The sequence below is a fragment of the Pimephales promelas genome, chromosome 24 (assembly GCF_988280905.1).
Source record: "Pimephales promelas chromosome 24, fPimPro1.hap1.1, whole genome shotgun sequence".
Classification (NCBI taxonomy): Eukaryota; Metazoa; Chordata; class Actinopteri; order Cypriniformes; family Leuciscidae; genus Pimephales; species Pimephales promelas.
The window spans coordinates 2,251,964-2,276,597 of NC_142792.1; the positions used below are offsets into that span (position 1 = coordinate 2,251,964).

General features: G+C 39.7%; 1 protein-coding gene across 19 annotated transcripts in view; it reads left to right on the forward strand.

Annotated features, from left to right (window-relative positions):
- Window positions 1-24,634, forward strand: part of plekha5 (pleckstrin homology domain containing A5) — a 136,726-nt gene that overhangs the window by 15,390 nt on the left and 96,702 nt on the right. The window lies entirely within an intron of this gene.

Sequence of the window (24,634 nt, forward strand, 5' to 3'; positions counted from 1 at the left end):
AATATACGGCAAGGATTAGAAGATCGGGATGTTGGCTGATTTATAATCCGAATGTTGGCAACAATGTTTTTTTGCTTTGCTTTGTGTTTCTCTCAATCGCATCAAAACCCAGAATTGCAGAATTGCATTGGATTGTCCTCCTCTGCAGCTGAAAAGCCTGAAAGCGACCGTTGCCATTGCATGCGCTGCTTTGAATCCAAAATGCATGCAAATGGTGCCATTTTTTTTAATCCAACAATAAAAATGAGTCCCAGTTTATCCAATAAATCCAATTCCGTCCATTTGAACTCAACAGTCTCATTGGTAAATGATGTAAATGGTACGATCTTTTGATTCCAATATGGAAGTGTTTTTCACAGGGAAGGGACGTCCCACCGCAACGCCTCCTCTTAGCCTCACAAATGTGGCCACCCTGACTTTAATCCCTCCTAGTAGATAATCCGGCAGTTAATCCCCTCTTTGCTGTATGCAGAGGGTGGCATGATAGCACCATTTACTTACCCACAGCCCCGTTTGACCAACACTGCGAGGTGGTGCGGACGAGACCCTGGCGCTGATATGCAGCAGATGTGCTGGTAAGATGATGTGGCGAAACAATGTTTTAATTGCATTGAGGTCTGTGAGCTCACTGCATTTGCGGTGATATTCTTCCGACGTTCTGTTGGGTTGATAAATGGCAACGTGGACTCTCACTTTGTAGCTTGGTCGTTTGCAGATGGACTCTAATGAAGCGATCATTGCAAGTTCCTGCTCCTTTAAACTGGAGTAATGAGATTTGCTGAATTACTGTCTTAATCACTGAATGGCAAATAGGGGAGGAGATGTTTATAATGATGTGCTTTCATGAACCCCTGTCTGTCTTTCCTAGCCCCCTTTTCCATTTATCCTAGAATATTTAGGCTACATGAATTACTCAGGTTGCTGTTGAATAAAGAAACTGGAGGGAGTGTGTAAGAGTGATGAGCATAAAAGGCTTCAAGGTCATTTGTGGTTTCTAGGGTATTCTGAGTCGTTTCAAGGGCATTGCAAGTTGCTTGTACTTTAATATTATTAAATTAAAAATTGAATTATTAGAAGTAGAGGTGTTTTTCACATTTCACATCAAGTGATGCAGGAAACTCTGTCATTATGGTATTGTGAGCGATGACATTGGGTAGTTCGCAGATTATTTACACTGAAAGTTAAACTACTTTTAAGATAAAGTGGCTCTGGCTTACATATACGTCCTGTGCATCGCAGTGTGAAATTATTCTGAAACATTATGTTGGACGTACTCACCCTGGAGACTCTCCAAAGGTCTGTCAGATCTTCTTAACTCTCTAGAATTACCCCAAAACTTCCACACACACCCACAATCCCCCTGCTCTTCCAGTGGATGACTCATTTTTCCCAATGGCACGATGCAATGACCTCACCTCCAGCGGAGAACATCATCAAAGCACGTGTATGGAACCCCAGTAACCATTCCCGCTTAAATATTTCACCATGTGCGCTCCGCCGGTCTCATTAAAGCACATCAGATCTGCACCCAGCGCCGTCTCGCCTTGCCCAGCGCTGCTCTGCATATCAACACAGGGACTACAAAACACCATTTACCCAAGTGGGTTTGCAGAGCAGGCCTGGTTCCACTGTGTCATGGAGCCAAAGGGGTCAGGGTTTGGATTATCATGTTTCTCTTTTGCATTAACAGCCAAACAAGGAGACGCTAGTGGTTGGGACATGCCGTTTCTGCCTTAATCTGATCTGAATCTCTCAGGTTCTTTATCCCGCACGATCCGACGCTATGCGCTTATGTGATTTAAAGGGCTGTAGTGTCAGATTTGCAGGCCTAGCATATGTGATGGTGATTTGCAGGCAATTTGCATGGTGTAATCCTACGGTGTTCATGTAACCCTTCTCCTGGTTTGAAAGTCGCATTAAAATCAGCAATATAGTATTGCTAGCATGCAGATCCGGTCTTTTGTAGCTCAAACAAAAAGTCTGGTGGTGCTTAGCTGTTTGATGTGGTTATTGCCACTATGCTTTCATCCTGCTCAGAGATGTCATTTGACTCGAAGAAAATGCAGCTGTGTATTTCCTTCAACTGTGAAGAAACCATGTGTGTTTGATGCCCGGTTGATTTGCACTTTGTTAGTATGTATATAAAATGGCTAGTCTGCCACACAGGAAGAAGTCTGAAGAAAATCTCAGTCAGTTCCTTTTTTCCTTCGAGGCCTTCCCTCATACCGAGCTGCTTTTGCTCTATTAATAATTCACCTGCCAGTTTTTATAATCATCCTGCATAGATAAATACCTCATGGAGACATTCAAATGTGGATGTTGCTCTTAAAAGTTGGTTGGTACTAAATTATTGGATGAATTTGTAAAACGAGTGTGCAGTAATGGGCGTCCACAGTAGGGCTGTGAAACGATTAATCGCGCGTTTACATGCATATGTGTGTATTTATATATATACAAAATAATTATACACACTACACACATTTATATTATGTAAACACAAACTGTTATTATGGATGCGATTAATCGCGATTAATCGTTTCACAGCCCTAGTCCACAGTTGGATTGTGGCTGGTTTGTGGCGAGTTGCATGGCTGTAGTTGCTGTTGAGTATTGACTAGAGCGACAGCATGAGGTCTAAATCAAAACTGTAACTTATAAACTAAAATTGCAGCACATTTGGCTAGTATTTGTATTGTTTAAGTATAGTGGATCACTAATCAAACCTTGAATTCATTCAAGTGACTACTTATGAGTAAATCATTGAATTATTTATTCAACTGGTTTGTTCAAAAACAGTTCCTGCGTCCCAATTTGCGTACTATTGTGTCCTAAATAGTATTCGAAAATAGAATTAGTACGTTCCAAATTGTAGTATGTTGAAATGAGTGTTTCAAAAATACCCGGATGGTCTACTTTTTCCGGTCAGAATCCGAAGTGTAGATCGATGCACACTCTTAACGGCTGATATTGCCCACAAACCATTGCGCGTTGGACGAGGATTCAGTCAGAACTACAAACTAAAAAACTATAGACACATACTATTCTTTGGGATAGTATGTCCCAAAGCTTGCCTACTCTTTTGCTACACACTCAAAAGTATGTACTTTTTCCTCACAAAAAGAGTACATACTTTTAGGGCGTAGTATAAGTAAGCGAATTGGGACGCAGCAAGTGTTTCATTCAGAATTGAATCAAGGAACCGTTTATGAGTGAAACGTTGAATCATTCTTTTAACCAATTTATTCAACACCATTCAGGAATTACTCAACTAACTGTTTATAAGCAAGTAGTTGATTCATTCACTCAATTGATTTGTTCAACAACGATTAATTCAGGAACAAATCAAGGTATGAGTAATTGAATTATTCACTCTACCAATTTGTTCTTTCAGAAGCGAATCAAGTCAAAATGCTACTGTAACTACTCACCATTTCTCCCATCTAAAGATATACGCAAAATAGTCAGCCCGTTCTCATCCTTTAACGTCATATAGAACGCTAAATGCAAAAACGGCGCTATACTACGCACATGGCACCCTTTATCGTTAATATAACACGCGAACCCAAGACGTCATAAATCTTTTAGCGTGAATATGACACGCAGACCCTACCCCACACCTAAACTTAGCCCTAACGATGTGCGTAGTATAGCGCCGTTTTTGCATATATCGTTCTATATGACGTTAAAGGATGAGAATGCGTTGAAATAGTATGAGTATTAGCCTATGCTATTCCAATCAGAGTTGCTAGTGTGTCTTGCGTGTGTCTAGGTAAGCATGCATCATGTTGTTTGACAGCAGATCATGTGGTTTCTCCAGACGATCCTCTGCTAATGCGCGGCTCAGCCCAGGACTGTCTTGAGCTAATGAGGTTACCTAACGTGCTAAACACATTTGGTGTGAGGTGATAAAAGCGGATAGAAAAGAGGATGAGCAGAGCACAGGAGCCGATGGACAACCTGGGCTTGGTTCAGGGCCAGAAAGCTTCCCGCTGGACGGTTTTTCACACAGCTGAGCGCTGAATTCGGCCCTGTTTGTGGCGCTAGGCCCAGAATCAAGCCTGTGTCGTTAAACGCTCTCCACAGGGTCAGGTTTAACAGCGTTTTTCTTGTGTGCTCCTCAGTAGAGCTTAAAGAATGCATATTTCACATGGTTATAATTGTTTAAATGACAGATAGCCACCATTAAGCTTGGAAATGCCAGTGTCAGTTGCAATATTTGATCATGATCGAGCACATTTTTGCTGGGCTAGTAATGCTGGGTTGCCATTTTGTTGCTGATGGTCATGTCTTGTGTTTTTAATGTGGATGTGGCCGTCTACAGTTGTGTAGCATCGTTTTATTCTGAAACGTGCTTTAGATAAATAATGAGATTTTCTGTCATTTCTGATTCTTTTAATTGTTAAAAGTTTTCCAGATTGCCTTGTAATGAGCATAATTACGGTCTAATATAAATAATTGTTAGCCTAATAGGCCTAAATAATAAATTAGGAGGAGAGAGAGACCGAGAATCGGAAAGCTGCTGAGCAGATAATGTTGTTTTGCCATGGCAAGGTCTGATTCCACAATCAGGAGGTCTGTTTTGAATGCCGTCTCTCTGTGACCTTAAGTTGTCTCGCTGACCGGACAGTCTGTGCTATTGTGTTGATGGTTCAGTCTGTAACCTTGGTTGTATTGTTTGGTATAGCCTGTTTCCTTCAAATATTGGGCTTTAGCATCCATTTATACCCTTATAATGCATGATTCAGACAACCAGTATTTATGAAAATTTGTAAATCTAGGCAGTATGAATAAACTATATCACATTCATCTGTATTTATTTACATATTAATGTAATTGTTTTATCTTTTTTTATTAAAATTGGAAGTTAAATTTCCTCCTGACATTTCTATCACAATGATCTTGATAGAGTTCTGTGGTTTAAATGTCTGTCCAAAATTGTAACACATTTAAACCTTTTTGTCTATTCTTTTGTTCTTCATTTGGAGTAGATTTGTATTTATTTTGTTTTTAGAAAAGAAATAAATTGTATACATAACAGGCTTTTGATATATGAATGATTACAGCTTTAACAAAGGGAAAAAATTAAGTTTTACTCCAACTCAACCCCTTGGACATACTAGTGGGCTAGGGTTAGGGTTAGTGGACATGCATGCTTGCCTACTGGAAATGAGATATGCTTGAGAAACTATGCAAACTAAGGAAAAGTTAATTACCTCTTGTCAAAACACCAGTTAGCTGATTTTCCTGAAATGAGATGAAAAGACATCAGCAATAGCGGTGACAAAAATAATTGTGAAATCTCAAGCAGAAATAGAGCAGAGATAAATTTAGCGCTAAGCAACGTCACCTGACCAGCGTGACTCTGGGGAGCTTATTACAGCAAAAGCGTAACACTTACAGATGATTGTCAGAAATACAAATACCAGCGCAGAGCTGCAAGCTTAAACCTTCCACAGCGGTTGCCATCGAGTTTCGTCTGACAAACAGACTGCAGTAGAGTTCACTTATGATACCAAAGTTTTAGTAGTTTATAGTACCTGTGAAACTGCTTGATTCCCAATACGAACCTTGATATCTCAGCAAAACCAAATATACTACTGAACAGTGCTTAAAGGGGTAGTTCACCCAAAAATAAAACTTACTATCACGTCATTTCAAACCTGTTTTGATTTAAAAAAATAAATAAAAATGAAATAAAAATAAAATAAAAATTAGGCTAGTTCAGGCACACACTTATTTTCCTGTTGGTTCTTTGCAATGTAAGTAACATAATATTGTATGTTAATTCTTAATGGGTCATTACTTTATTTATTATTATTTTAAGTTATTACGTTATTTTAAAGCAAAGTATTTATTGTCACACTCACATACACAAAAAAGATTCATAAAAGCTTTAGCATCGAATCGCAGCTCTCTGAATCGTAATCGAATCGAATCCCACCCCTAATCTGAATGCAAATGAAGATCTTTTTGATGAAATCTGAGTGATTTCTGTCCCTCTATTGACAGCGACGCAACTACCACATTGACGCTTCAAAAACTTCATTAAGAGATCGTAAACTAATCCATACGAATTGAGTGGTTTTGAAATGGAAAAGAGATTGCCTTAAATGAGGAACAGATTGAATTTAGGCTTTTATTCACACATTCACTCCGCACGTTTGAGCTTCTGCAAGAACCAATGAGCTTTATTCTTGTGCGTCAAATTATTTTTCAGAAATTAATTTTATTTATTTTTAAAGGGGAAATGAAGCAGTCAATCAAGTTTACATGATTTACAAGATGGATTTCCACTATAATCAACAATAATATAAGAAACATGACAAATGTAAACAAAGAAAAACCGTTATATCTTTCGCCACCATTGTGCAGTATTCTAACATGTGGCGTCACGGGGTTGGTTGGCTTTAGTTTAAGACGAGACAGGAATATAATGGCAGACATCGTGAACAATGCAGTTTGTTAACAACATATTAGATGTCGACTTTTTGTCTGGTACTAATAAACTTCACTAAGTTAGCATTAGCTAGTGCATGCTTACAGCTGTTAGCTAATAATGACTGTATCTAACGTTAGTTGTTCGTGGTCAATACACTGTTTGATGTCGGGATATTCACTGCAAAATATAAACTACAGCCAACCAATCCCGTGACGTCACACGTTAGAATAGTGCACAATGGCGGCGCCCTGGTGTCGAAAGATATAACGTTTTTTTATGTTTACATTTGTCATGTTTCTTATATAATTGTTGATTATAGTGAAAATCCATCTTGTAAATCATGTTTGATTGACCCCTTTAAAGGTAATGAATCTTTTTCGTTCAGACTGAGGCCCATTAGTTCATTTTCTCATTTTCTCTCGTCCTCCCACACTGTCTGCCACTCGTATCCTCAGTCCTGGGCCGAACACACCAGATTGTATGTTTTGGCTCAGATTGTTTTCGATCGCTCCAGTCGTGGACGTCGTTGCTCGAGTGTTGCGGCGGGGGAGCCGTAAAGCACAAGCGGCTCCTTCAGATGCACTCGGCGAATACAGCGGCCATTTACAAACCAATAAAACCCTTCACTTCGGAAACGTCTTTGATTTCCAGCTCGCCACAGCTAGCTTGCAGAAATTCCTCCTCTAATCTGCTGTAACCAGATAAGCGTCGCCATTGATCTCTCCAGCAGATTATAGAGTGACTCTTGTTGGAATTTAGGGAGTTTGTTACTAGAAGGGCTTCGTTTTAATGATCTCATCAATGCTCTCTTTTATTGTGACTCGTCATGCTCGTCGTGTATAGCATTCAATGCATTTCCCTCCAGGCTTTCTGCTGAAGTTTTGATGTCGTCTTTAACGAGTGTGCGCTCGCGTGTGTGTGTGGGTGTAGTTAAAAGCATGCGTATCTTTGTGCATTAACAACCAGAGGCAAGAATGCCACAGATCCCCAGATTAAAAGCCTTTTAGACGTCTCTGCATGTCGGATGAGTTTAAAAGTGAGAGATCAACCTGTAGTCGGACCGCTGTGGCTGAATATCCAGCTCTTTACGCTCTACTGGTGTCTCAAACACTCAGCTTATTTTATTCATGCATGTCTTATTTTGCACAATTTATCCATGCACAGAAAACAGGGATGAATAAGTTAAATTACTCATTGGGCTACTCAAACAACCAGTCCTAATAAGCAATTTGTAAGCAGTGTTTTTAATATGTTTGGCTTCTGTTCAAAGTGGCACATAAAACTGAATGCCTGACACTCAAATAAGTTTTAGTACTAAAGCGAGTTTGCAAGAATACAGAGCATGCAGTGATGGAGTTTGTTAACCAAGCATGCTGAGATGCTCCATGCATGCAAATGATAACAGTGCAACACTTTGTTATGAAACACGGAAATGCACGTAATTGGAAACCCGAACCAACGGCGCATGCAAAGACGAGTTTGTGAACTGAGAAACACGTAACCTATGTGGTTAGCGAATACTTGTCTATGAAATCCAGCACTTCTGGTATTTTGCTGGTTAATCGATTTTTTTTTTTAAATAGAGTACTCAAATTTAATCGAGAAATTGTAACGCCACTAAATTCAATTAATTCAATACAATGTGCACTGCGAGTCAGAATGAAAGCTCTACAATTATTATCACACAGCGTACATAAGAGATTTAGACACTTGTTGATCTAGTCATGTATAAAACAATTCTCAGTTTAATCAGATTACAGTATCGAGGGAAATAACCACACTGTCACTCAACTGCACTCAGACCCATTTAACCTCATTCACCCCTTTCAACCCTCTCTGGGATCTCCGTCTTGGGTCTGTTTACACAGTCCAACAGGCGGCGACACGTTCAGGATGGTTGACTACTTGATTGGCAAGACAAGTTCACCTCGTGGTTTTGGAGAATGACCTTTTTGGGAGAGGTTGTTTTAATGGGTTTGCAGTTACTTGTCTACTTTGGTCTGTATAATATTCAGTGATTTAGTGAAGGATCATCTGAAAACAGACTAAAAGATCGATCTTGGGATTCAGTTCACCAACCAACTAAATATTATCACCCATATTGTACACACAAAGCTGAGAGTAAGCAATGCGCCCAAACCTAGCTTGGCATAATATACTTCTTTTTAGTTGTTTAGACTAGTCAAATGTGAGTAAATGGATGTGTTTTAGCACACTGACAATCTCAAGACTTGTTCCCTAGTGCTTTCTGATTCACAAAGGCAAAGTCTTTATCTCTCGAGGGCTGGCGAGCTGTCAGTTGCAGTTTTGTGACTAAAAGGCTGTTTACAAGAGCCAAATTTAGCCTGATTAAAGCATGTCCGTGTGCTCTAGATGCCATTCGCCTGCAGGCCGGAGCTGTTGTTGTGTTTAAGAACAGATAAGAGTCCTAATATTCAGCCTGTGTCGTATTACACCTCAACGAAAGCAGCCGAAATATCACTCCAGAAGTTGTGTCGTTGTCAGACTTGTACATGACTAGCGTCGAGCAATTGAGCCGTCTTTCCTCTTGGCTCTTTTCCCGGTGTTGAGAAAATGACCCACGGCGGGTAGTCTGGGCAGGAAATGACCTCACTCCACCGCTCTCTAGACATACGCACAGTCCTGACTCATTCATGTGAAACACGAGCTCTTTGTTTACCACGTCCTCATTCATAACCTCTCGTTGGTATTCACCTTCGTTCCTTGATCATCGCTTCATCTCTGATGCCCTTTGTCCCGTCATTATCATGAATAATTGAGGACAAACTCTGGATATGTCTCGTCAACTTGTTCCTAGATTTATTGCAGGCTTAGAAGTACAACACTAACTCATTCAGTAGGTGGGAGTTTACGGAGTGTGTCATCATTTATTCACTCTTAGAAGTAAAGGTTCTAAATAGAACTTTTGAGGGTTCTCAGTTGCTTCATATTTAGAACCTTTTAGAGGTTCCAGTCATGGGTATTTTTTTCTAAGAGTGGCGAATTATACAGTTTAATGGCCAGGGTTATTTATTTTGATTATTTAATTTTGATATTATTGGCCTAAAACTGTTGTGTCTTTCACAGAGTCCACGTTTACTCTTGGTTATTAAGGTCACTCCTTCCAGAAAAACACAGAAAAACACCTTGATTATTCGGCCAGTTTTCTTTAAAAATGCGATGGAATATGCGGGATATTTATGCAATTTTATGCGATGAAATTGCGGGAACTTGCAAATACTGCGGTTTGATAAAGTGATTACCAACGCCCTTTTCTCACTCGGGTACTACCTCCCTGTAACGAGACATTTCTTATTACTTCCTATGATAAGCAAGCATAACTACATCACAGAAAGGGCTGGAATATTTCAGACCTTAATAAACACATCAAACTTACAAAACATTGATGAGTCAAACACATTCTGTAGCTTTACAAAAGGAATATGCTACAACTTCTGTAAAAATGAATACATGAAAATTTCTCCTGGTTTACATCTTTTCGATGATGTTCACGTCGTGTAATTACGTCACTTCGTAACGTTCCCACGGCAACAGGGGGAAACGGCGGCTCTTGTGTGAACATTTTTCAACTTTTTGCTGACTTTTTTTGCAACGAAAATGCGAGGATTATGAAATCATGCAAGTCGCGCATATTTTGCACGAAAATCGGCAATTTATGTATTTGAAAAAATTCGGACTTTGGCTGATTATGCTCTAAATCATGCGATTACATAATCACGTTTTTCTGGAGGGACTGTAAGATGCGTTTTGTTCGATTGGATCACAAAAAGTGGACGACACTTAGGGTTGGGTATCGTTTGAATTTGAACGATTCTGATTCCGATTCCTTGTTTCGATTCCGGTTCCTAACGATTCTCGATTCCGATTCTTTTAAGAGGCAGGGTCAAAAAAGTTTAGCTAACCTTGCTAACCAACGGCTTTTCTGAAGGAAATAATCCTTTCTTAAGGAAATACTCCTTCTGTAAAAATACTCCTTTTGTTGATTTCGTTATTTTTGGAAAAGTGAAGCCACACTTTGGATCGCCGACGTAAGTTACTCATGTTCGACTCGCGTGGTTATGCCAACACTTCCGGTAGACGCTTCTTCGTTGGTGTTGTTCAGTGGTTTCTTCTTCCGCTCGGCGGACTGCGAATATCGAAACTAGGAATCGAAATTTTAACTTTTGAACGATTCCGGGAAAAACGAAAAGTTAGTCTCGGTTCCAATCGATACTCGATTCTCGATACCCAACCCTAACGACACTAAATACTGGTTTAAATGGGGTCTAAAAACATTTGATCTTGTCCACTTTCGACCAGAGAAAACACATTCAATAGGATTGCTTTCGCGGTGTAGACGCTCTTGGTCAAATAGCCCAAGAAGACCGTCTACTGACCTAATAAATAAACATTAAAGGAAGAGCTCTAGCCCGACGGGATTTAAACTTTGTCGGCTGAAGACCCAAGTTTGCTTTCAAACCAATGTTCTCTCACCATTCCTGATTTCGATTCTCACACACGACTTGCGGCGGTCAGAGGAGAAATGAAAGCTATGCCAAATGAAGGGCTGGTGTGGCTGTGAATTGTGTTTTCTGCTCCTGATTGTAAACACTGGATGAGTTTGAGATGAAGACTTCGGAAAGGGTCTGACTTTGTTCTCGCAGGCTCGTTCTTCCATACTATAATGATTGGTTGAGTTCAGGCTCCTGAGTTTCTAACCTACTTCTGCTGAAACTCTGAAGCCCCAGGGCTCTGGTCTAGCGTACATTTTGGCATTCATCTCACACGTATTTGTGTATTCATTAGCACAATCGTCCAACCTAATTCCAGACGTATTTGTAAAGTTGTTTAAAGCTGCATGCTAACTTCTGGCTGTGAGATGCGCCTCTGGCCTGCATACAGAAACAAGCTAATGGAAATGAGTTAGTTAAAGAGCTTGTGTGTGGTCAGTGTTTACTAAATAAAAGGAGGAGTCGAAGAGTGTGTGCAGTCGTCGCTATAAACTCCCGGTGGTTCAAAAGGCCACCGGTGGCATTAATCCTGAGCGAGCAGTGAGAGATTTCTGTGAACGCCCCCTCTTTAAAAATAGCATGACTCAATTTGACTCACTGCTGCCAGGTTTGTGATCTAGTGCAGGGGGAAGGAGGGGAACTCTCAGTTTGATCTGTACTTATAACACCGCGTCCAAATCAAACAAGACGTGCAAGTATGGAATTATTGGCACCAGGCTTTAGTGATCATTTACTGTATTTTATGTATTATAATCCATCTTTAATGACATGTCTCAGCATTAGGCATTAAATGGATTGAAAGTCTCCAATGGTTTTTGTCTTGAGTAGCTACAACCGGCACTGCTGTGGACTATAACACAAAGTCTCATCGGTCCATCATCCCACATAATGATATTAAACATCAACTATCCGTATTGGCTCTGATTTTGACGTTTCATGCTCCTTCAACATGGAAAGAAAAACAACTTGAAATGTGTTGTGTTGCACCTGATTTACAGGCTTTCCAAAGCTCAGAGAAAATTATTTCGCTTATTTCATTAACATTTCTAGGCCTGGAAATTCCATTTACTCAATAATTGGGAAATTTCGATAGTAAATAAATATATATTTTTCAAATATTAATACGCACACTCTAAAAAATTCTGGGTTGTTTTTTCCCATCTTTGGGTCCAATATGGACATACTCAAGCCATTGGGTTAAATGTTTAAATTACATTTTTAACCCAACATTTGGGTTTGTCCATATTTTACCCAAATGTTGGGTCATTTTTTAGAGTGTATACAATTATTTTTGATATTTACTTAAAATATTTATAACAAAAAAGAAATATTAACAAATTGTGAAAATGAAAAATGACCAAAAAACACAATTTAAAGGTTTACAGAATCAGTTATTTAACCCTGTTATCCACATTCCCCCCAATTTTTTTTTTAATTTTAAACAATAGATTATGTATGTAAATGATACTTCTATAATAATTATCAATAACTTTATCATAAAGTCTCTGGCTCTTCAAGCACATATAACCTGACCCTGTGACACACACGCTGTACTCTATGGCTGTATTAGGGGTGGAACCCTCTGTGTGCTCGTGACTTTGCTGACAGTGGCGGTTGTGTGTGTGTGTGTGTGTGTGTGAGAGCCGTCAGCAGTAATAGGAGCTGAGTGTGGACGGTAAGAGTTAATAAGCTGCTTCTCGCTCTGAAGAACGCAGGGTGGAGGAGATGCTTTGATTATAGTTATTGAACATGCCATTAGTCTGGTGCTGTTCTCCGGGATGAGGTCGTTTGGGGTCAAATGAGGGTCAATGTTTTACCTGTACAAACACTCAAACATGCATGCGCTCGGGTCCAGTTTGGATGGTTTAGTAGACATTCAAAAACTGATAACGTGATTTGTGAACTTGACGTTCGTTCTTTTATTTGTTCATTCAAAATATTAATAAATATTATAAAAAATATGTATTTTTTGAATATTTCTTCATTTTAGTGATTAGAATTTATCTTTAACTTGGTTTGCCTATCAAACAGGTTTATTTATTTATTTATTTATTTATTTATGTTGTTGCGCACACCCAGATGCAAAAAACACTTAGTCCCTCCTCAAACAGCAGCTTGGGAGTTCCCATGGCTAGCGTTCGTTGTTTCCTGAGGTTCTCGTACTAAACTGCATAAACCTGTGCAGGACGGCAGCCTCTGTCAGCACGGTGTGGGCCTCGAGTGAGTGTGATCCGAGGTCGTGCGAGGTCATGTGAACACTCCTTTGATTCTCTGCTTCCTGAGGGATTACACGGAAGGGCCGGACAAAACTCAGTCTGGAGAGGAGAGACTTTGATAAGTGTCTGTGTGCTGGGAAAGAACTGGGACTCTGTAGTATGTGATTCTTTTCCCAGTAATCCCAAACTTAGTTGCGATGTAGAGGCGCCTCAAATATCTCATTAAGATTTTGATTAGAGCCAGACCGATATTATCGGCCGATATTAGGCATTTTCCAAACTATCGGTATCGGCAGTTATAATGGCCGATAAATGAATATTTCAAAAATAAAGTAAAAACGGACGAAACACGCTTGAACCATGTCATGAGTGTTGGAGTTGTATAGTTTGTCCACCAGAGGGCGCTCTACACCGTTCCTGTTGGCAACACTCGTTGAGTTGGTCATTGCTTGAATAACAATTAAAAGAACATCCCCATCAGTTCTCTTAACTCAAATAAGCATGACAACATTTGTGACTATCATGTCCAGTTTCAAATAAATAAATAAAATATCGGCCGATATATCGGATTTTACAACCCAAAAATATTTGTATCGGTATCGGCCTTCAAAATCCTTTATCGGTCGGGCTCTAGTTTTGATAAATATTGTGATTTGAACTCTCATTGTGCTTACATTGTTGCCATTTGAATATCGAAGTTAAAATGTAGTTTCTGTTGTGTTCAGTTTTATCTTTCCTTGAAAGTGTTATTTTTGTGTTTGTGTGAACCCAGTCCACTTCTATTAATAGTATTAGGCTATTGTTTTTGTTTGTCTAACTTATTTTATTATACAACAGTTATATTATATTACATTTATAATTATAGATTTTATATAGAATTTAGTGTGTTTGTGTAGTATATATGTTTGGGAGGATTATAATTATTTAAAATAGTAATAATAATATTACAATTATTTATTCAAATAATAATAATACATACATGTAATAATTAATTTTACATATACAACTGTAGTATATTTCTCTGTTGTATATTTTATATATTTCTGTGTAATTTCTACATAATTTTGAGCCTTTTTTGGCAGTATGCTGAAGGAAGACATCTGTGTGTCGTTGACTTCGCTCCAGCTAGTCATTAGTTAGATTTGTTTAGTTGCTGCCAAAATGTTTGCAATCGCGTGAATGTTGTAAAGTCAACCTGGAGTGTTTGGCGTTCATGATGAGGGAAGCACACGCCAGACGCCTTAAAGAGAACCGTAGTCTGATTACCTGCTCAGATGGAGGTCATGTAGAGTGTTTACATATTGACAGTCCCCTAAATCCATCCATGCGTGTGTAAAACACTGGGAAGAGTGTGTGATAGACCAGAGATGGAGTAGATACCCATCCAGTTAGCTTGAAACCTGCAGAGTTTGTGGTTTAATAACCGCACAAGGCCATGCCATGATTAATTTGATTAATTGTGCCGCTCTAGCGTGTGTGTGTGTGTGTGTTTGTGTGTGGGTCTCTTTTGTTTTCTGAATCAGTCACGTTCTTCCGCTGTCTGTCTGACCGCACCAGGCCTGGAGTGCAGGAGGGAAATTACAGGAAAAAGCAAGCCATGCACAAACTCTCATGATTACAGCGGTCGGCCCCTCCCTCCGCTGAACAGAAAGAGCTGACGCACAGTGGGAAAGAAGTGATGCAAGAGGAACAGGGGGAAAAAAGAGAGAAACCAAATACCAAAAGAGTCCAAATACCCCACTTTAATTGCGTTTGACTTTTTCCCCGGGCCATTAGTTTCTGGAAAAATTGCAATATTGCAAAAAAAAAAAAAAAAAAATGCAATTTCGCTAATAAATTTATTGTACACTTTATTTTAAGATATCATTGTTACAGTGCAGATATATATTCCCACGGGTCTTTGAAAGTAGTGCCGTGCGGTATACCAGTCCATACCGAAAAACAGTGTATATTTGTGTTACGATGTTCATTTTGAATATACCGCCATACCGATGTATTTAATTACACAACATTCGGAACGAACGTTATGCTTCGCTTGTGCCGTGCGGTATACCAGTTCATACCGAAAACCGGTGTATATTTTTGTTACGATGTTCATTTTTAATATACCGCCATACCGATGTATTTAATTACACAACGTTCGGAACGAACGTTACGTTTCGCTAGTGCCGTGCGGTTTACCAGTTCATACCGAAAACAGGCATATATTTTTGTTACAATGTTCATTTTTAATATACCGCTCATTTAAAGGGCCCTCAAAAAGAGAAACTTTAACATGCTATATAAAAATATCTGTGGAGTATTTTGTGCTAAAACTTCACACACACACTCTGGGGACATCAGAGATTTATTTTACATCTTGTGAAAATGGCATTTTACCACCCCTTTAAATTTTAGGGTATTGGACCTGGAAAGTCTTTGAAAGGTTCTTGAATTTGAAGTTTACTAAGGTGTGGAAACTCTGAGTTATATTAAGCAACTACATGCTTACTATAGGGTTAGGATAGGATGGTTAGTTGCATGTAATTATGCATAATTTACTAGTATATGTAACCTATGCAACAAGGACATTGTAAAATAAAGTGTTACTATTTTAAATTGATAATGCATGGATGGGAACCAAGGCAAGTGTTGTTCTGTTGTACGTCTGAAGCTTTTATAAACAGATGGACTGTTTGGAAATCCCTAGGCGGGAGATGACGGGAGGGAGAATAAGCGGTGTGTCCCAGCGAGGTACACCTTGCTCAGCGTCTGCGTTCATTTTTATCTGCTCATTAGATTGCGCTGCACATCTCGTCTTCTCGGATGGCACGACTCGAGTATTATAAAGCTTGTGCGGAGAAGAAATCTGATTCACGTCAAAATAACTCCCTCTCTGCCTTCAGATGTGCGTGTGTGTTTGTGTGCGGGTCCTGGGCTGAGTGACAGAAGCGTGCGGCTCCGTCATTTAAATTCCTGCGAGCTTCATCATCCAGCAATTCCTCTTCTCCAGTGGCTCCTCTGCCTCAGACGCTTTTCCATTTTCCCCGATTGACACAGTCTGGGAATCTGGCTTTGTAATCAGCGTGGCCCAGCAGCGTTCCTTATTTATGTCCTCGAATCCCAGCACTCTGCCGGCCCGATCCATCACCTTCATCCTGGCTTTTTTGTCGTCTTCGCCCCCTCCGTCGAGCCTCATGAAGGACCTCTTGCTGTTTTTCCCCCACCCTGTTTTTTAATTATTCTGTCCGAGAGAAGCCAGCTCAATTAAAGTCTCTGGATTGATGAGCCCGTCCTCTTTATCCTGCCACGCTAATAGAATAGCAGCGGCCCGGGTGGACCAGGGCAGGGAAAGTGTTCGCTGGTAAATTACGAGGACACACACGCATACACCCGTTTCCCCGTCCCTCCTCTTCCTGTACTTACAGTAATTGGTTTGACCCCTGCCGTTGCACCCTTCTGTATGTTCGTAGAGTGAAAGAGATGCTGGTTCAGCTCCTTTTTACCCCTTACTGCCCAGTTTAATTTGTGATTTTTATCAGCACATGGTCCGGCTTCATTTCAGTGACCCCAAAAAGTGCCACTTTAAAGAGTCCATATGTCATTGCATTCAATAACCAAGTGGTTCAGAATTCAAGTAAAGTAAAGTAACTGCCGATGTATTTTCACTGACGTTTGACATCTATAATGTAGTATAGTAATGAAGTATGAAATAGTTATGTTGGATGGATGTTTATATCAGTGGCATATCGGTTACCGACCGATATTATAGTTTAAAAAAAAGACAATAAATCAGATGATATCGGATATTTAATCAATTAAATGAACAACTACTTCAGTTATGAGTAATTGAGTATGAAATCGTTATGTTGGATGGATGTATATATCGGTAGCATATCGGTTACCGACCGATATTATAGTAAAAAAAAAGACGATAAATCAGAAGATGTCGGATATTTAATTAATTAAATGAACAACTACTTCAGTTATGAGTAATTGAGTATGAAATCGTTATGTTGGATGGATGTATATATCGGTAGCATATCGGTTACCGACCGATATTATAGTAAAAAAAAAGACGATAAATCAGAAGATGTCGGATATTTAATTAATTAAATGAACAACTACTTCAGTTATGAGTAATTGAGTATGAAATCGTTATGTTGGATGGATGTATATATCGGTAGCATATCGGTTACCGACCGATATTATAGTTAAAAAAAGGCGATAAATCAGAGGATATCGGATATTTAATTAATTAAATGAACAACTACTTTGGTTATGAGTAATGAAGTATGAAATAATTTTTTTGGATGGATGTATATATCGGCAGCATATCGGTTACCGACTGATATAGTAAAAAAAGACGATAAATCAGACGATATCTGATATTTAATTAATTAAATGTAATTGTTGTATTTTTGCATTTTTATTACATTTGTCATCTTATGTTCAATTAAAGTTATTTAAAGAAATGACACTGTTTTAGCAAATCACAAAATGAATATCGGTTTGAATTTTTTTTTTTGCATTGTTGCATTTAAAATGATTGATTTTTAGTTTGTTAGTTAGTTTTTTTACTTTTAATTTATATAGACAAAAAAGTCTATAATTAATGCGTTATTTAATAGAAATAATTACCGGATAATTATCGGTTATCTGGTGTAACATAAAAGTAATTATCGGTTATCCAAAATAGCCAAAATCATTTTACTATCATATAATTTTTTTAAATCATTTTTAATTTTAATATCAGTGCATCACCTATTACAACTGCCGATGTAGGTTCACTGACGTTTGACAACTATAAAATGTCTGCATTTTGTCTTATAAAAGTGTGATTATTTGAAGCACAATGTGAGAATTATCAATTATTTTTTGTCACCTTATTGTAAACAACTACTTCGGTTGTGAGTAATGAAAATAATTATGTTGGATGGATGTATCAGTAGCATATCGGTTACCGACCGATATTATAGTTTAAAAATATATCATTGCATATGATTTTTAAAATATCATTTTAATTGTAATGCCATTGCATCACCTATTACATTGTAAACATTACATTCATATTTTTCCTCTAGGTTCTATATAGGTAGATGTCATGCTCTTTTACTGCAGACCTAAACAGGTCTCGTTGTGAGTTTTCCCATGGAAATGCAGCTGTAAAGGTTTCATCATTCAGGTTTTCGAACACATTCCCAGTGCTGTGGATTACGTGTGATTTTCCAGATCTGTCGTTTGTCTTGAGCATCTCGGCCAGATGCAGCGCAAGAGAAACTCCTAAATCTCGCCTGGCAGGACGAGCCTGTTTCCAAATCACAGTCCAAACACGTTAATCTTTAGTATGTTGTGTTTGTGCAGGAAGCCTGGCTCCGTGGCACGGGTCGTCTGTCTTCTGTGCTTGTGTTGTATGTAAAAGACATGGAGTGGTGGCAGTTTATGGACTGAATGAAGCAAGTTACTGTATTGAAATGGGGATTACACTCTCACTTCACTTTAAGAGGAAGGTTCTTCTCTGTTCCAAATGACACTGAGATCGATTGGATTAGTGGATTATATGTAGGAATTAGGGCTGTCATTTTTGAAACATAAGTGTTCATTGAATCGATTGTAAAATAGATTGTTCATGTCTAAAGACGTTTCCATTTTCAACACCAAATCCACAGGACACCTAACAAGCATTAGGACGAGCGTAAAGAGGATCTTCTCTGTTCGTAATTATCATGCATTAATTGCTTTTTGTCATGCCAATGTGTGAGCAGCTTGTAACAAAACTTGTTTGTCAATGGAGGACTGATTTTTATGTGAAGGGCTGGGATGATCAAAAGGATGTGATGTTTACACTCTTTTTTTCCATTTATGTCACATGGAATGAATGCTTATACAATGTTCATGAAAAAAAAAATGTTGAAAGAGTCATTCTGTACTCTAACGTCAATGTGTCATGCAAATTATAGTCTATATAGACTCTATAGCCAAATCTATATAGTGTCAAATATACTTCATATTCAAACTATCATTATAGTCAAACTATCATACAGTGCATTTTAAATGACCTCATCTGTCATCATGATTTGGCAAACTGGAGCGATCATTGCATTGAAAATTTTGTCTGTTTTATCAATTCATTCATGAGCTCATGTTAAATGAAACTAAAAGGAATATTTATACTTCTTAAATGTGTAATACTGGCATTGGATATAATGTTCTCCACTGTGAAACTGCCCTGTTTGACTCCAGAATGAACTAATGCCATACGAGGTCATTGTTTCGCTTGCAGCGAGGTCGGGCTAAAGTGGAACAAAGGCAGAAAGAGACTAATAGTGGTTGAAGGATTAGGTCTAGCCTGCGTCGCCCTTGCTGAGGTGTGTCTCTTTCAGAAGCCCTGACTATCCATCTCCGTTACGCTATGTTTTGCTGCGCTCAGCACTGTTTTCTGTGCTTGAGTGACCAGAGATTTGCTCTAATGTGATCTGTTCTAGCGAATCCTTTGCTAAAAGTTGTCTGCCGTTCTGACTATGGGCAGGTGCAAGCGATAAAGGATCAGTCTTCATTTGTAGCCAATTAGGTGCAAGAGACACTTACGGTTGTGGGCCAAGCAAAACAGACTAGAAGAGACGTCAGAAAGAAATACAAGATGTATACTTGCAAGGTGCCAAAATGAAATTATTTTTCTTTCTGATAGATCTTCGTCTAGTGGTGGTTGGAAAAGCAAATTTTCCCTTTGTTTTTTTGCACACTAATAGTGACACTACAGTATTTTGAAAACATCTGATCTACTTTCATGCCACTCAAAAATATAGTAAAGTTTGTAGTGCCACTTCTTTTATCCCCCGGTGATTTTGTAGATCTGTAATCTTTACCAAAACCGCTATAAATCCATATCTGAAATGCTAAAAAAGGCTCACTAGCGCAGGTGACCTCCTGTGGGCCAGCACAACTCCAGGCTGTTTTAGGAGTATTTATCTAACTCATCATCATTGTTGCTTCCGGGTCTTTCGAGTGTTTTGCAAAAGACAAATTCTGTCACAACACAATGTCACTCAGTTATTTGAAGAGTTTTATATATGAATTCATTGACAATATCAGCCGTCATTCTGAGTGGCTTCCATATTCAACGGCGTCCTTCCCCTGCGGAGCGTCTCTGAGTCTCATTGACGTTTATGCGGGGTTGCATTGCTGTTTGAAGGTGATTGCCGCTGACATGTGTGTGGCTTGTGTGTGTGGGCGTCCTGACGGTCCCCATTGGAGGCCCCGGCCGAGAGGAAAAAAGGCATGGAAAAGAAAATCGTTTTTTTTTTTAAAGGATTTCAAATTGCATTGGGAGCGGAGTGACGGGCAGCATCAGTGGAACGGCACGGAGGAGGTCTGGGACCTGGATCCGGCCTTTGAAGGCTAAAAGGGATTAATGCTTTCCACAGCTAATGCTAATGACTTTGGCAAAAATGAAAGATTTTTCACAACAGCAAAATGAGGCTGTTCTGGTTCTCTGCCCCATCACGCTCGGGTATTCAACATTAGGGTGCCAATTCTGCATCGGAGAGCGCTAATTGTGTTCATCGCAAGAATATTGAGAAGATTTTATTGTACTTTTTTGGGGCTGTTTGTTTACACAAAACAGAGTGCAACTGAAAACTATTTTGTTCACACGACAACAGCATTTGGGAGTGTGAAAACGCAAACTTTTGAAAACTAGTTTTATTATAAACATTGAAAACTTTAGTTTTCTAGCGCTATTATTTTTAAAAATGTGCACTTTGAAACTAGTTTTCAAAAGTTTGCGTTTTCACACTCCCAAATGCTGTTGTCGTGTAAATGATATAGTTTTCAGATATCGTCATTCAGATGCAAAAATGCAAATTTGTGAAAACGCTGACGTCATACGTATGCTCTGACATCATCAACTACTGGCCTGGTTGAGTATACAGCATCATTACTGATTATGAATGCCTTTTCTGCATCCAATTTAATGCATCCTTGCTGAATAAAAGTATTAATTTATAATAAAGTATTTGCTTTCCATAAACTTTTGAATGGTAGTGTATCATAGTTTTCATAAAACTTAAGCATCAAAAGCAACATCGCATAAATGCATAAATATGAACTGTATAAAATACAGAGATTATTTTTATACAATGCCAGCAGAGGAACAAAGGAATATGGATGGTAAAGTGTAGAGAAAGCAGAAGGCTGTGTGCAGAAGCTGATCACACAGAGCCTGCGGCAACAGATGGACTCGGCTGGAGGGAACGCAGCACACACGAGAGACGGCCGTCACGGGCCAGAGATCCAGCCTCTGAGGGCCCGTGGGCCTCGGCTATAGCGTCCCAGCTGCCCTGTTCTGTGCCCATGTGTTGCGGGACTGAAGACGGGCGCAGAGAGAGAGACGCACGTGTCCTGTCTAGGACTGATCTTGGTGTGCTGACACTATACATTCGAATCACTAGCTGCTTTCACACAGAGATCCCGGAAAACACATGGATAAAGTGACCCGGGTTTATTTGATTTTGGTTCAATCACATTGACAGTGATTTACATTTATTTCATTACAAAACTACTTCAGTTTCACCTGTAAAGCAGCTCTATGGTCATTATTATAAGTTTAATGTTGATTCAGTTCAGTTCAATAACTGTCAGTGTTGAAAAGTTCATAATGAAACAAAGGCAATAGTGTCATTCAGTGGTGTAGTCTAGGTTTTTGTTGTGTTTATATTGTGATATATTGGATTTATTCATTCAGAAATGGCCAAATTGCGTGACATTCCGCTTTGCAGCTACTTACATTTGTGACTGGATTCCGCGATTCAATCAGTGTCGCTGCGCAAACCCAGACGGCGGGGGGAATTTATGAATGAAAGTTCTGTCACAAAAAGATGTTGTTTCGAATCCTCATGCTTTTTTAAGGGGGTTTACGGAAATCCTTGACCTTTCCTAGTGGGTATACGGAAATCCTTGACCTCTCCTAGTGGGTATACGGAAATCCTTGACCTCTCCTAGTGGGTATATGGAAATCCTTGACCTTTCCTACTGGGTATACGGAAATCCTTGACCTTTCCTAGTGGGTATACGGAAATGCTTGACCTTTCCTAGTGGGTATACGGAAATCCTTGACCTTTCCTAGTGGGTATACGGAAATCCTTGACCTCTCCTAGTGGGTATACGGAAATCCTTGACCTTTCCTAGTGGGTATACGGAAATCCTTGACCTTTCCTAGTGGGTATACGGAAATGCTTGACCTCTCCTAGTGGGTATATGGAAATCCTTGACCTCTCCTAGTGGGTATACGGAAATCCTTGACCTCTCCTAGTGGGTATACGGAAATCCTTGACCTCTCCTAGTGGGTATATGGAAATCCTTGACCTTTCCTAGTGGGTATACGGAAATCCTTGACCTTTCCTAGTGGGTATACGGAAATCCTTGACCTTTCCTAGTGGGTATACGGAAATCCTTGACCTTTCCTAGTGGGTATACGGAAATCCTTGACCTCTCCTAGTGGGTATATGGAAATCCTTGACCTTTCCTAGTGGGTATATGGAAATCCTTGACCTTTCCTAGTGGGTATACGGAAATCCTTGACCTTTCCTAGTGGGTATACGGAAATCCTTGACCTCTCCTAGTGGGTATACGGAAATCCTTGACCTTTCCTAGTGGGTATACGGAAATCCTTGACCTTTCCTAGTGGGTATACGGAAATGCTTGACCTCTCCTAGTGGGTATATGGAAATCCTTGACCTCTCCTAGTGGGTATACGGAAATCCTTGACCTCTCCTAGTGGGTATACGGAAATCCTTGACCTCTCCTAGTGGGTATATGGAAATCCTTGACCTTTCCTAGTGGGTATACGGAAATCCTTGACCTTTCCTAGTGGGTATACGGAAATCCTTGACCTTTCCTAGTGGGTATACGGAAATCCTTGACCTTTCCTAGTGGGTATACGGAAATCCTTGACCTCTCCTAGTGGGTATATGGAAATCCTTGACCTTTCCTAGTGGGTATATGGAAATCCTTGACCTTTCCTAGTGGGTATACGGAAATCCTTGACCTTTCCTAGTGGGTATACGGAAATCCTTGACCTTTCCTAGTGGGTATACGGAAATCCTTGACCTTTCCTAGTGGGTATACGGAAATCCTTGACCTTTCCTAGTGGGTATACGGAAATCCTTGACCTTTCCTAGTGGGTATACGGAAATCCTTGACCTCTCCTAGTGGGTATATGGAAATCCTTGACCTTTCCTAGTGGGTATACGGAAATCCTTGACCTTTCCTAGTGGGTATATGGAAATCCTTGACCTCTCCTAGTGGGTAGACGGAAATCCTTGACCTTTACTAGTGGGTATACGGGAATCCTTGTCCTCTCAGTAGGTATACGGGAATCCTTGACCTTTCCTAGTGGGTATACGGAAATCCTTGACCTCTCCTAGTGGGTATATGGAAATCCTTGACCTTTCCTAGTGGGTATACGGAAATCCTTGACCTTTCCTAGTGGGTATATGGAAATCCTTGACCTCTCCTAGTGGGTAGACGGAAATCCTTGACCTTTACTAGTGGGTATACGGGAATCCTTGTCCTCTCAGTAGGTATACGGGAATCCTTGACCTTTCCTAGTGGGTATATGGAAACCCTTGATCTTTACTAGTGGGTAGACAGAAATCCTTGACCTTTCCTAGTGGGTATACGGGAATCCTTGACCTTTCCTATTGGGTATACGGGAATCCTTGACCTTTCCTAGTGGGTATACGGAAATCCTTGACCTTTCCTAGTGGGTTTACGGAAATCCTTGACCTTTCCTAGTGGGTTTACAGAAATCCTTGACCTTTCCTAGTGGGTATACGGAAATCCTTGACCTCTCAGTGGGTATACGGAGATCCTTGACCTTTCCTAGTGTGTATACGGAAATCCTTGACCTTTCCTAGTGGGTATACGGGAATCCTTGACCTTTCCTAGTGTGTATACGGAAATCCTTGACCTTTCCTAGTGGGTATACGGGAATCCTTGACCTTTCCTAGTGTGTATACGGAAATCCTTGACCTTTCCTAGTAGGCATACGGAAATCCTTGACCTTTCCTAGTGGGTATACGGAAATGCTTGACCTCTCCTAGTGGGTATACGGAAATCCTTGACCTTTCCTAGTGGGTATACGGAAATCCTTGACCTTTCCTAGTGGGTATACGGAAATCCTTGACCTTTCCTAGTGGGTATACACCGTATACCTGCGTATCACGTAAACTACTCCATTGGTGTCATTATTAATTATTAATAGACGCAAACAGCAATCATATTTGGCTAATGAATCTTTTGGGAAACACAGCCCTGATCAGCAGTTTGAACTACACTCAAACAATCATAACGCAGGTCGTGTATGTTTACATGTAGGACTGGGCCATATGAAATATTCACATTATGCATGTAGTTATTTTGCTGATACAACATTGAGATTAACTTTGCAGTCGCAAAAAGTGTGTTGAAGTTTAATTCAGTTTCATTGA